We start from the raw sequence: 12,031 nt of genomic DNA, 5'->3' as shown, positions 1-12,031 counted from the left end.
GTTAAAAAGGGTCTGAAAATTTTTCAGAAGTTTATCTGGGACTGGGAGGGGAATACATCGCATAATGTACGTTAGCTTGGGTAGTAGCATCATTTTCAGAGCTGCAATTCTTCCCATCCAGGAGAGTTCGTCATATTTCTTTGCTCTCAGGTGTTTATCGACTGCCTTCAACAAGGTGTGGTAGTTCTCATGGAGGACCGTCTCCTTGTCATGAGACAAGAAGACCCCAAGGTGCCGGATACCTCTAGTAGACCATTTGAAGGAGTATTGCTGTCGCAAAGTTCTCTGTTCTTGAAAATCTAAATGAATCGAGAACGCCTCCGTCTTGGCTACATTTATTTTGTAGTTAGAGAGTACACCGAATCTTTCAATAAGAGCCATCAGCGGTGGGAGTGATGAGGTCGGCTCGGCAATGAAAAGTGTAAGATCATCAGCGAATAATGCCACTTTTTGTACTGAATCATGCAGTAACAGACCCTGGATTTGGGTGTCCTGCCTAATGGCTTCCGCTAATGGCTCCATAACCATCGCAAAGAGGAGCGGCGACAGGGGGCATCCCTGCCTCGTTCCATTACGTATGTGTATCTTAGAGGAGCAAAAACCTAGCCCCTTAACCACCGCTGTGGGAAGGGTATATAGGGCCTCAACTGCCCTACAGAATGAGAGCGGGATCCCAAATGTTCTCAGAGTCTCAAACATATATTCCCATCTCACCCTGTCGAAGGCCTTTTCGGCATCCAATGACAGGGTGAGAAGGGGCAGGCCCATGTCGTGTGATTCAGCGAAGATGTTCAGCAGTCTACGGGTATTGTCAGAGCCCTGTCTGCCTTGGACAAATCCGACTTGGTCTAGATGGATTATGGAAGGGAGGTGTTTCCCTAGTCTTGTCGCAAGAACTTTAGAATATATCTTGATGTCCACATTTATAAGGGAGATAGGCCTGTAGCTCCCGCATTCCTTGGGGTCCTTCCCTTCTTTAGGGATGGTCATAATAGTAGCCTCCAAGAATTCCCCTAACATCTTGCCTCCTTTAGCCACATCGTTAAACAGTCGGAGTAGAAGAGGAGAAAGAAGAGACACAAAGGTTCTGTAGAAGAGGGTAGAAAAGCCATCCGGACCAGGGGCCTTGTGGGGTTTAAGGGACAGGACGGCCGCCTTCACTTCCTCCAAGGTGAATGGTCTATCAAGGTCTGCTGCAGACTCTTCACTTAGCTGTGGTAGACGCAACTTGGTTAAGAATTGCCCCAACTCCCCACCACTCACCGGTGGGTCATTAGAACCACTGTCTAGATCATAAAGGGTAGCATAGTAGTCTGAGAAGGCTTGACCAATCTCCTTAGGAGAGCAGACCATACCACGGCCAGAGTTGATGGCCGGGATCCTACTAGCAACCGCCCTATTACGAAGTTTGCGGGCCAAAAGCCTATCGGCCTTGTTCCCTTTACTATAGTATATTTGTTTTAATTTGAATAGGTTGGTTTGCACTTTTAAAAGCTCTCGTTTGTTGATCTCAGACCTTATTGCCCCCACCTGGGTGGCAAGAGTGGGGTTCGGCTCTTTTTTGTTGGCCTTCTCTAGGAGTCTTAGTTCGGCATACAGCTTTGATAAGGGAATCTTATGAGCCGCTTTCCATTGGGCCTTTTTCTTTATGAAATGACCTCTCAAGTACGCTTTGAGGGTGGCCCAGACTATTTCAAGACTCGTATCTCCAGTGTCATTGTGTGCTAAGAAATCTAGGATGATTTCATTTAGAAGTGGAATCTCTGTTTCCGCGAGACACTGGTCTGGAAGCTTCCAGGACGGCCTACCGTCAGGGGACTGTAAGTCTAAGAGTTGGGCACTAACCATATCGTGGTCTGACCACGGACAGGGCCTGATCCTTGATCCAGCAAATTTGTCAAGTGTCCATGAGTCGCAGAGCAGATAATCCAACCGAGAGTATGAATTATGGGGCACCGAGTGGTGTGTGTAGTCTAGTTCGGTCGGAGCTAAACATCTCCAGACATCAAACAGTCCAAATTGATACATTAGCCTACGAAAGGCCATTGAGAGTGAAAGTAGGTTACGGTCGGTTGGGTGGTTTGTGTTTTTTTTCTTGTCTAGCACTGGGTTCCAGACCAAATTCAGATCGCCCCCCCACCAAGAGATGTCCTCTCTTGATTGGATCTAGCTTGTTCAAGAATTTTCGGAGAAAGGGGATCTGTCCCGAATTCGGGGCATAGATGGATGCCAACGTGTAGGGAGCTCCATTCAGGACACAAACTAGAATGAGGAACCTACCCTCAGGGTCTCGTTCAATATGATCTATCTTACAACTGACATCACGATGGATCATTATGGCAACCCCTCTTTTTTTTTTCGTATAGGAGGCAGTTTCACAGATCGGATATAAAGGGGAACTCCTGGGCTGTTTAGAGCCCCTTTCCCAGTGGGTCTCCTGCAAAAACATTAAGTGTATTTTGTGGGCGAATAGGTAGCGATGCAGGAGACTCCTTTTAGTAGGCGAGTTAAGTCCCTGGGCATTCAGGGTGGCAGCCAAAACGGGAGCCATGTTATGAGCGGGCTCCTCTTGGGTAACAAATGAGGACCTCAATTGCGGGTAAGGGGAAAGGTTTTAGAGGGGGTGGCGCAGGTAAGTGGGGACGGGGGGATATGAGTGGGAAAAGGAGGGAGGCGGGTGTTGGAGCACTTCAGGCCACGAACAGGATGTCTTGAGGTTAAAGCGCTACTAGCGTATGTCGATATGTATATAAACACTATCACAATGAGTGATCTCACAACTAACAGTTGGAGAGCACAACTATAGATATGTGGGGGGGGAGAGGCCAGCAGAGATAGCCGAGCCCCAGTCAGTCAATTTTGAAACGTGCAAGAATAGGGAGAGAGAGAGGGAAAGAGAGAGAAAGAGAAAACCCTCCCCCCCCCCTCTCCCGCCCCCAGTCACTATTGTAATTTTCTCGCTGTAAGCGAGGGTCTGACACTATATTACTGTAATGGGTGCACATAGTTATCTCTGGTATAAGGTTAAGAGAAAAATTGGGGTACGGGAAGTCTAATCTCAGGTCTGCAAGAATGAGGATTGGGGGGGAGAATGGAAGACTCGTGTGTCAGTCTGTACTTATGGGTCTCTGTCCATAATGTCTCCTCAAGGGTGGTTATATGCATACACGGTGCTCCTGTGGGGGAAGGTATTCCAGGCCCCAAATTTCTGCTATTATGGACAGAGGTATTAGGATGAACAGCCCAAATCAATAACAGGAAAAACAACAATAAACAACATCAACATCCTTATAAACAGACAATATATGATGACCATCGTCAGTTCGCAGGGGGTATGCTTGGGAGGGGTGTCGATCTTGTACCTTGGAGCTAATATCTCATGTGAGTCTGACGGCCACCAAGTTGAGAACTAATCTAATTCCTGGTTGATCAAGCACAGGTGGAGGGACTGTTAGTATAAATGGTATGAGATCAACACAGTCAATGGGGCATATGTTAAGGGTGTGTGTGGATAGCTATAAGTAATGTACTTAACATTAGGGATATTGGTCGCTAGTGGGGATTAAAAAGTGTGCAACTCCTGACGATAGCCATCTGACCTTTGTGGGGTATATACATAAATATCAGTCAGAACAGCAACAACGTGAGGACCTGGTGGTCGCCAGGCTGAGGATTCTGAGCAAATATTGGTTTTTAGACATCTTATATAACTTGAGGAACATACATAAATACCAGTAAAAACATCAACAGAGTAAACAGTAACAACATGGATACAAATAACAGCACATAATGATGACCATCAGCCCAAAAGAACCAATTTAGGGATTATGTAGTTCAGGGAACTCAGGCTGTTATTTAATGGGAGATGAATGCCAAATAGGTGTTCAAGGGGCCCCAACTCCTGCCTATCCCAGTAAGGAGAGAGACAGCTACTTCAATAGTGGTAGTTTAGAGGGGCGAGGGTATTTAGACATGTGTAGTCTTTTTTATTCTAGGTGCTGTGTTACCCAAGGCGGGGGTGTAGAGCTATTTACTGTACACGTTACCTCTTAGTTATTCCTCTTAACTGAAGATTAAGGCAAGCGCAACTCTAGATAGAGCGCACCTAAGCAATGGGGTGAAAAAAAAAGGGGGAGTGGGGAATCACTTCTCTTACATAGCACTCATTTATCTAGAGGGAGTAGGCAATCTAGAGTGGGAGTGTAGAGCTGTTGTTAATGTAGTCTACTACCGTGGGGTATCCCTTTAGTATTGTTAGGGAAGGTGCCTCACTAAGCAGTGGTCATCTAAAAAAGGTGCTGGAACATAGTGAGCTACAGGTTACAACTTCGCTTGACTGGCCTTAACGAGTTAGATAAGTACAATTTACAGATAATTACAGGCACAAGGAGGTAGAGTAAGAAAGGGAGGGGAAAAGAAGGAAGAGAAGAAGAGTAGTTAGAAAAAGAAAAAAAGAAAAGAAAACAAGAAGGAAGTGGAGGGGAGGTGAGGAGAGGAGATAGCCAGAGAACATTAATGTACAAAAGAGAAAACATCCATTATGTCTTAGCAGTCTCACCAATCTTCGTGTACCCTCGGTAAAACGAGTCAGTCTCTGTAGTAATAAAGAGTCCCTCAATTGTAAGCCCCCAATTGGGGAGATAACTATATGCACATCAGAGCAATGACCAGGATGGAGTATCTCACGAGGGAGTGTCTCTAGTCTTAGAAATTGAGGTATTCCTCTGGTCACTGCTGGGTCTCTGTGGAAGGGAGCCCCACTCAGGGGCTGATGCTCTCAGGCCTCTACCAGGTACAATTGCTTGGGATGGTATCAGTGGGTCTTGTGGCAGCAGGCTCCATCTTTGAAGTAATTCCCTTGCCTGTTGAGGTGAGGATGCCGCATATTATTGACCATCTTTATTGATGTATAGCTTGACAGGGAAGCCCCACCTGTATTTAATGCCCTTATCTCTCAAGATTTTAGTGTAGGGTTGGTAATGTCTTCTTATCTGGAGAGTGTGAGGAGAGAGATCTTGGAAGACCTGAATGTCAGCATACTGCTCCGGGAGTGACTTGTCCCCTGCCAGGGCTCTCAGAAGTTTCTCTCGAAAAGTGTAATAATGTAGCCGGGCGACAACATCTCTTGGCTTATCGCCCTCGGCCGTCCTCGGCCTCAGGGCTCTATGGGCTCTATCAAGGAGCATCTCTTTCTCAATCTCCGGACCTAGGACTGCAACAAAAAAGTCTTGGAGGAATTTTTCGAGCTCCTGCGGGGGCACAGATTCAGGGATACCCTTCACCCTAATATTGTTGCGGCGAGTCCTATCCTCAAGGTCTGCAAGTTTGAGCTCGAGGTCAGTGATCTGCTCTGCCAGACTCTGCGAGTAATCTAAGAGATTGCCGTGGTCTACTCTAAGATCTTCCTGCTAGCGTTCCAGCGCATCTGTTCTTTCTCCTATAAGGGCTATGTCCCTTTTCAGATCAGCATGTCCCTTATCAAACTTCTTGGAGAGGGAGTCGTGATGCGAGGCCAGGAGCGACCTGATAGAGTCCATTAGGTTGTTGTCAGTGTCAGCATCTTGGTGTTGTAGGCGGCCTGTGGCCTGGGAAAGTGTTGTTCTGATGCGAGCATCATTAAGGCTGCTTGTGTCTGAGGCATCCTCTTCCGAGCCAGATTGTTGCCTGGATGTGTGTTGGCTAAAGTGGTCCGCCACTGTTCTTTTCGGAGTTTTGTGGGAATTTTGTTTTCTTTTAAAGGATTGTGGCATCTTGTGCTTTTGTAGTTGTAGTGGCATGAGATATAAAAGGTAAATAGTGGGAAAAGTGAAAGACTGGTTTGCACTATAAAGAAATCAGCTTCAGGGCTGACTGGGGCTATGGCATCAATGCATAGAGCTAGCACATTGTTTGCACAGTTCCTGGCATCACATAAGTGGGTAGTGCAGGGAAGTATGTCCTGGCTTACACAGGTAGGGCTACCAAAGGATAGCAAAATGAGGGGCTCTAGCCCTATGGGCCTTGTGGTGCTGCAGAAGGGCCTATAGGAATTGAAATGTGCAGGTCTTAGGGCACTTCAGGCAAATTAATACACAGCCCATTTTATAAGTAGCCTCAGGAGAGGCGGGAGGAGACCAAAAGGGGTAGATGACCGTCCAGGGTGACCCCCAGGCTGTGTGTGCCTATGCTGGGATTGACTCACCTCCCCTTGTGATGCTCTGAAGCAGATCAGGTCCGGAGGCCTCTACCACAACTGCGCCTGTAGCTGCAGAGTCTCTTATGCCCCGGCAGTCCAGGGATGCAGCAAGGGCGTCTTCTGCAGGACCGGAGGGCTGTGGGTAGATGAGGCAGCAAGCAGCTGGGTAAGTGAGACTCTCACAGCCCTCCAGTGTAGGCCGCGCCGCATCAGAAAAGAAAGGCCCCAACTAAGATGGCGGATCTTCGCGCCCAAAGTAGTTCAGGTGCGCAAGGTCCTGGTGTGTCCGGGCAGCAAGTGGGAGTCTGTGGAACTTGGAGTAAGATGTGCCACTCCCGGGATGGCGGTCAGTGAGGCTGGGCAGGTGATCTAAAGGGAGGACAATCCTCCGGCGGGGCGGCGTGAAGGATATTGCGGCTAAGACTCCGGTCCCAAGTGCAGCCGTCAAACTGATCCTTTGGCTGGTAAGAAAGCAGCAGGCCTCTGCTCCGGAGCGGATCCCCGACCCTCCGGAGCTAGTAGGGAGCACTTCGGTAAGGGAGAGCGGCAGCAAAGACAATTGAGGCACCAGCAGTCCAGAAGTTTTACAAGGGCCTCCAATTTTATATGAGGGGAAAAAGGCTGTTATTGTGGGCTGGAATATGTCCGAATTACCCCCAAGTATAGGCAGAATTATGATTTAATATGCACTTTTAGGGGTCTAAATGAAGGAGCTCTCCTCAAGCACGTCTGTCCCTGCTGGCAGTTAACTCCGCCCCCCTATTATTATTATTATTATTATTATTATTATCAGTTATTTGTAGAGCACCAACATATTCCACAGCACTATAAACATGGGTCTGATATGCAAGGTGACAACTATGAGAGACAAATGGATAAAGGGCTCTGCCAAGAGTTGCACTGTTGTAAATCAGTTCTCATGAAGGTGATCTACAAAGCCGCTGGGCTTGAAGACTTACATGTTAAGGGGGTTCAAGAGGATGACAAAAGGAGGAAAGGAACTGAGATAAGAGATATTTTTTTTATTTTTTTTATTATTTTTATTATTTTTTCAGAAAAACATAAAACAAAGAAAGAAAAATTCCATTTTACAGTCAATAGCGATACATGCCACAGAGAAAAAACAGACAATAGAATGTAATAAACTGTTTATAAATCCCATAATATATATCTTAACCTTTGTGAAAATCCATAATCTTTATCCCATGGCATAAGTTACAAAATTATGTAGTTATACTTCTTGTAAAAAGGGTAGAGAGGAAAGAGAGAGAGGAAAGAAGGAGAAAAAAAAGGGAAGAAAGAAGAAGAGGATTGAAGAGGATCTCCCCCTCCTCTCCTCCGTAACCTATAAACATTTCCACTGCAAATTATTCCACTAAATTATTGCCTACTACCTAGATGACATCCTCTAATGGAAGTTCACCTCTTAAAACTGCATTTTGTATCCATTCTGAATTTTTAAAGGGGTATATCAGCCTTTGCTGAATCTCTCGAGGTTTTGAGAATATAAAGTTACCCCACTTTCTAAAAAAATATATCTATTTCACGCTCAGAAAGAATTGAGGTTTCAAACTGTTCTAGTATTAATTTAGTGTGCAAGGTATTAAGAAACATAGAGAAATTGTGGATCTTTTTTATTTCCAAGAAAATAATATATTTCTTGCACATAATATTGTGAAATTAATAAAGTTTGTGTTTTCTTCCCTGTTCCTATGCTCCCTTAGAAAAATAATTTCCTCCTTACAAAGTTTGATCACTTGTTCTAATATTTTAGATAACCAATATGAGACCTATCCCCAAAATTTGCTCACCTTTGGGCATTCCCATATACAGTGTAACAGATTTGCGTTAGTCCATCTACATCTAGCACATTCATAAGGTTGAGCCTTATTCCACCTTCCAAGATCTTCTGGAGTTATGTAAACTCTATTAATTAATTTAATATGTGATTCACGCCATGTTAGCTGAGGTGTTGCTATCCAATCCCTAGAAATGCTTTTGTGATCATTGTTTCATCTATTAAGGGGATATCTAAAATTCATCATTTTTCTTTTAAATGTTTCAACGAATATTCTCCTTCTTTAAATAATAGCATATTATACCATCCTGATATGGCAGTTTTTCCCTTTTGAAAAATATTTATTCCTGCATACACTCTCTCCCAATTTTTACAAAAGACATTAAGATCATATGTGTTGAGAAAGTGTCTGGAAATTACCAAACAGATATCTATTAGGGAGATTATATTTTTCCTTAAGATAACCAAATGTTTGTATAATTTTTCTGTCCATATCTATACATTGATAGAAGTATTCTAGACCTCTAATTTTTGATCTTTTAAAAACTCATGGCCTGGGAGAAAAACTGGATTATTTTGAATCAGTAAATATTTAGAGCAATGAAAGTTTATGCCAAACACAACTTTTACCATGCTATTATGGGATTTTTAAATGTATACATTTTTTTAAGCATAATAGGCCATTCTATGGCCACTAGAAAAAATGGCCTATGCAGAGGGTTAAAACCAAGATAAGAAATGTTAGTGTTTATTGTATACATCAATGAACAGTAGAGTATTTAAGGAGTGCTTGACCATTTGAAAACAAGAGGGTCTTGTGGAGCAAGGCAGAGAGTTCCACAAGATAGGGGACAATCTGAAGAAGTCTTGTAGATGGAATTGTGAGGAGATAACAAGAGAGGTGGAGATAAGTCAGTGAAGGGATTGGCAGAGAGTGCACATATGAAGAAAGATCAGCCTGGCAGAGGCATTTATTATTGATATTATGGGAAATAGATGTATAAATATGTATATGTGTATGTGTGTATATATATATATATATATATATATATATACTCAAAATGAAGGAAGGCACTCCTGATTTAAACAGGGGTATATTCTTTAATCCCTTAAGTATGTGACGTTTCGGGGGTGTAATCCCCGTCTTCAAACAAACAACAAAACCCAAACAATACAAGAATCTTAAATACCCACTCACCTCTAGTATCTACAATCACCAAGTGAATTACAGCAGGAAGACGACTCGGTACGCACATCATCAGGCAGCGTCCGTCTCCTAGCAACCCCCTGTCAACAATGGATGTCAATACAGCAAACTACCTAATCGTGACAAACACCAGTGAAAAATAACATGAAAAACAACAGTATACTATACATTCACTATGGAAAATACATTGTTATCTATGCAAATAAATGGAGAATATTAAATACCAAAGCCTATATATGCCATTCTTAGTTAATCCTAAACAAAGGTATTCCAATCTCAATATAATTAAAGTGGTGGCTGTGATAAGCAATAATTGCTCAAATCGACTTACCTATTCTGATAATATACACTGTTAGCACCTCCTTACAGACAAGTATTATCTCACCTATTTCATAACAGGAGGTACAGCACCTGTATATGTCATGCCAACATACAATATATGGGTCTTAGCATAGAGAAATGTCCTATAGGAAACTGTACCATTCTAGTTTTTTATTCAATCCTTTAGGGACAATGGTCTCCAGTTCAAAAGTCCATCTTGTCTCCCTCTGCAGGAGTAGTTTATTTCTATCCTCTCCTCTACTCAGTTCTGGTACGTGGTTAATGATGGAGTATCACCCTTACAAATGTTTAGACACACACTTATCGCAATGTTCTCTATGCTGTTTTGCACTGTTTAAGTCAAGGTTTACTGTTTACTAGTTATTGACATAAATTTGATTGTTCTAGAGTGGGGCCCTTATTTCTTCTGCTCTTGAGTATTGTGTTCTCCCCCCCCAATTAGAAGCACACCCTATGGTTCCTTTGAGGTGGACTACTTTCACCACACCTTCAGACGCTTTACTAGTGTCTAATCTACCCGACCTACCCCTACCCTATTGATTAGTGTCTAATCTACCCTACCTACGCCTATCCTATTAGTGTCTAATCTACCCTACCAACCCGTACCCTATTGATTGTTCTAGAGCGGGGCTGGTGGTACTGGCCCTTATTTCTTCTGCTCTTGAACATAGTGTTCTCCCCCCCAATTAGAAGCCCACCCTAGGGTTCCTTTGAGGTGGACTACTTTCACCATACCTTCAGACGCTTTACTAGTGTCTAATCTACCCTACCTACCCCTACTCTATCCCTTCCCTCCCACCTATCCCTTTTTAAAAAGTTTCCATCCATCATTTTAGTGGTATCTATACTTAAGTATATGGATAAGTCAACCCTACAAATTCTCACCCACAACATTAGAGGTTTCAATTCTCCACATAAACGCAGTCTATTACTAAAACTCCAAAATCCTGACATTGTTTTACTGCAGGAAAGACAATGGTTAGCGAACAAACCTCTCAGATTCTCCTCCAAGTCCTTTCACCAAGAAAGCCAGAGGCACTGCTATTTTACTCCATAAGTGACTCACAGTTGAGTTAATTCAGGTCATTAAGGATCCCCAAGCAATATATGTCATTCTGATCTGTAAATTGAATCATGTAGTCTACACGCTGACCTCTATCTATCTCCCCAACACCCACCAGCCCAAATGCCTAAAACACATCCTTCACGTAATTGATCAGGTTAAACAGGGTAGAGTTCTTTCGACTGGGGACATTAATATGGTTTGGGACCATAGAGCTGATAGGAAAACTACTAGTGTAGACAAGACACACTCACCTGCTGAACTTTTGGCCAACAGGTTTCGCAATCTAATGTCCTGCTCAGGGTACCATGACATTTGTAGGGCTATCCACCCTACAGACAAGGACTACACATATTTTTCGCACCCACACAAACTGTATGCTAGACTTGACTACATATTTTCCACGGCTGACTCACTAGACCTAGTTACGCAAGCTAAAATTTCTCTGTGTGCTTGGTCTGACCACGATCATGTCCTAGCTGATATGCACTCGGCAAACACTCCATATACTAAGCCCCATGGTGCATGCCTCACCACCTGCTTGGAGATGTCTTGTTTAGAGAAGAGCTTTTCAGGGAAATTACACATTTTATTCAGACTAATGATAATACCCTAGGCGAGATGACACTTTATGGGGAGCTGCGAAAGCTACTATAAGGGGGCTCATGATTGGTAATCAAGGGCACCTCAGAAATCAAGCCGGACTCACCCTATCACAAGCCCATATTATGCTTAGAAACTTAGAAACACAAAATAGGAGTACCCTGTCTGCAGCCTTAACACTCCAAATTACTAATATCAAGAACCACATCTCTCAAATTGAGCTATGTAGAACCCAAATTAACCTAACTAAATTAAAACAGCTGTTCTACTATAAAAGTAACAAAGCGGACATCCTTTTGGCCAATAAAATCAGAAACAGAGTAGGTGCCTCGCGTATCCACAGTATACCTTCTTCACATTCACTCCTTAAAAGTCCATCACAAATAGGAGAGGAATTTGCCAAGTATTACTTGAACCTGTATAATATAGATAGATCTGAAAGACCTCAGGCAACTTTTTTAGAAAACATACGTACATATCTGGATTCTTTAAAGCTCCCCACACTGACTCCCGAACAGCGTGACCTTTTAAGATTCCCCTTTTCTCTTATGGAAATTCAGCAGGTTATCAAAAATTCAAAATCTTTTAAATCCCGTGGCCCAGATGGTTTCCCAGTCCATTTTTATAAAGTCTTTATTTGGGAGCTTTTCCCCCTATTACTTAGGCTCTATAATCTCGCAAGGGAGGAAGGCTGCTTTAAGAAAGAATTTTTAGAAGCTACCATCATTACTATCTTGAAACCAAATAAAGACCCTTCTTTGTGTTCCAGTTGTAGGTCGATATCCCTCATTAATGCTGACACAAAGTTCTACTCCAAATTGTTGGCTAACCATGTAGCGAGTC

Source organism: Bombina bombina, chromosome 6 (assembly GCF_027579735.1).
Source record: "Bombina bombina isolate aBomBom1 chromosome 6, aBomBom1.pri, whole genome shotgun sequence".
Classification (NCBI taxonomy): Eukaryota; Metazoa; Chordata; class Amphibia; order Anura; family Bombinatoridae; genus Bombina; species Bombina bombina.
The sequence above is the reverse complement of the archived record's forward strand: the minus strand, read 5'-3'. Positions refer to the sequence as shown.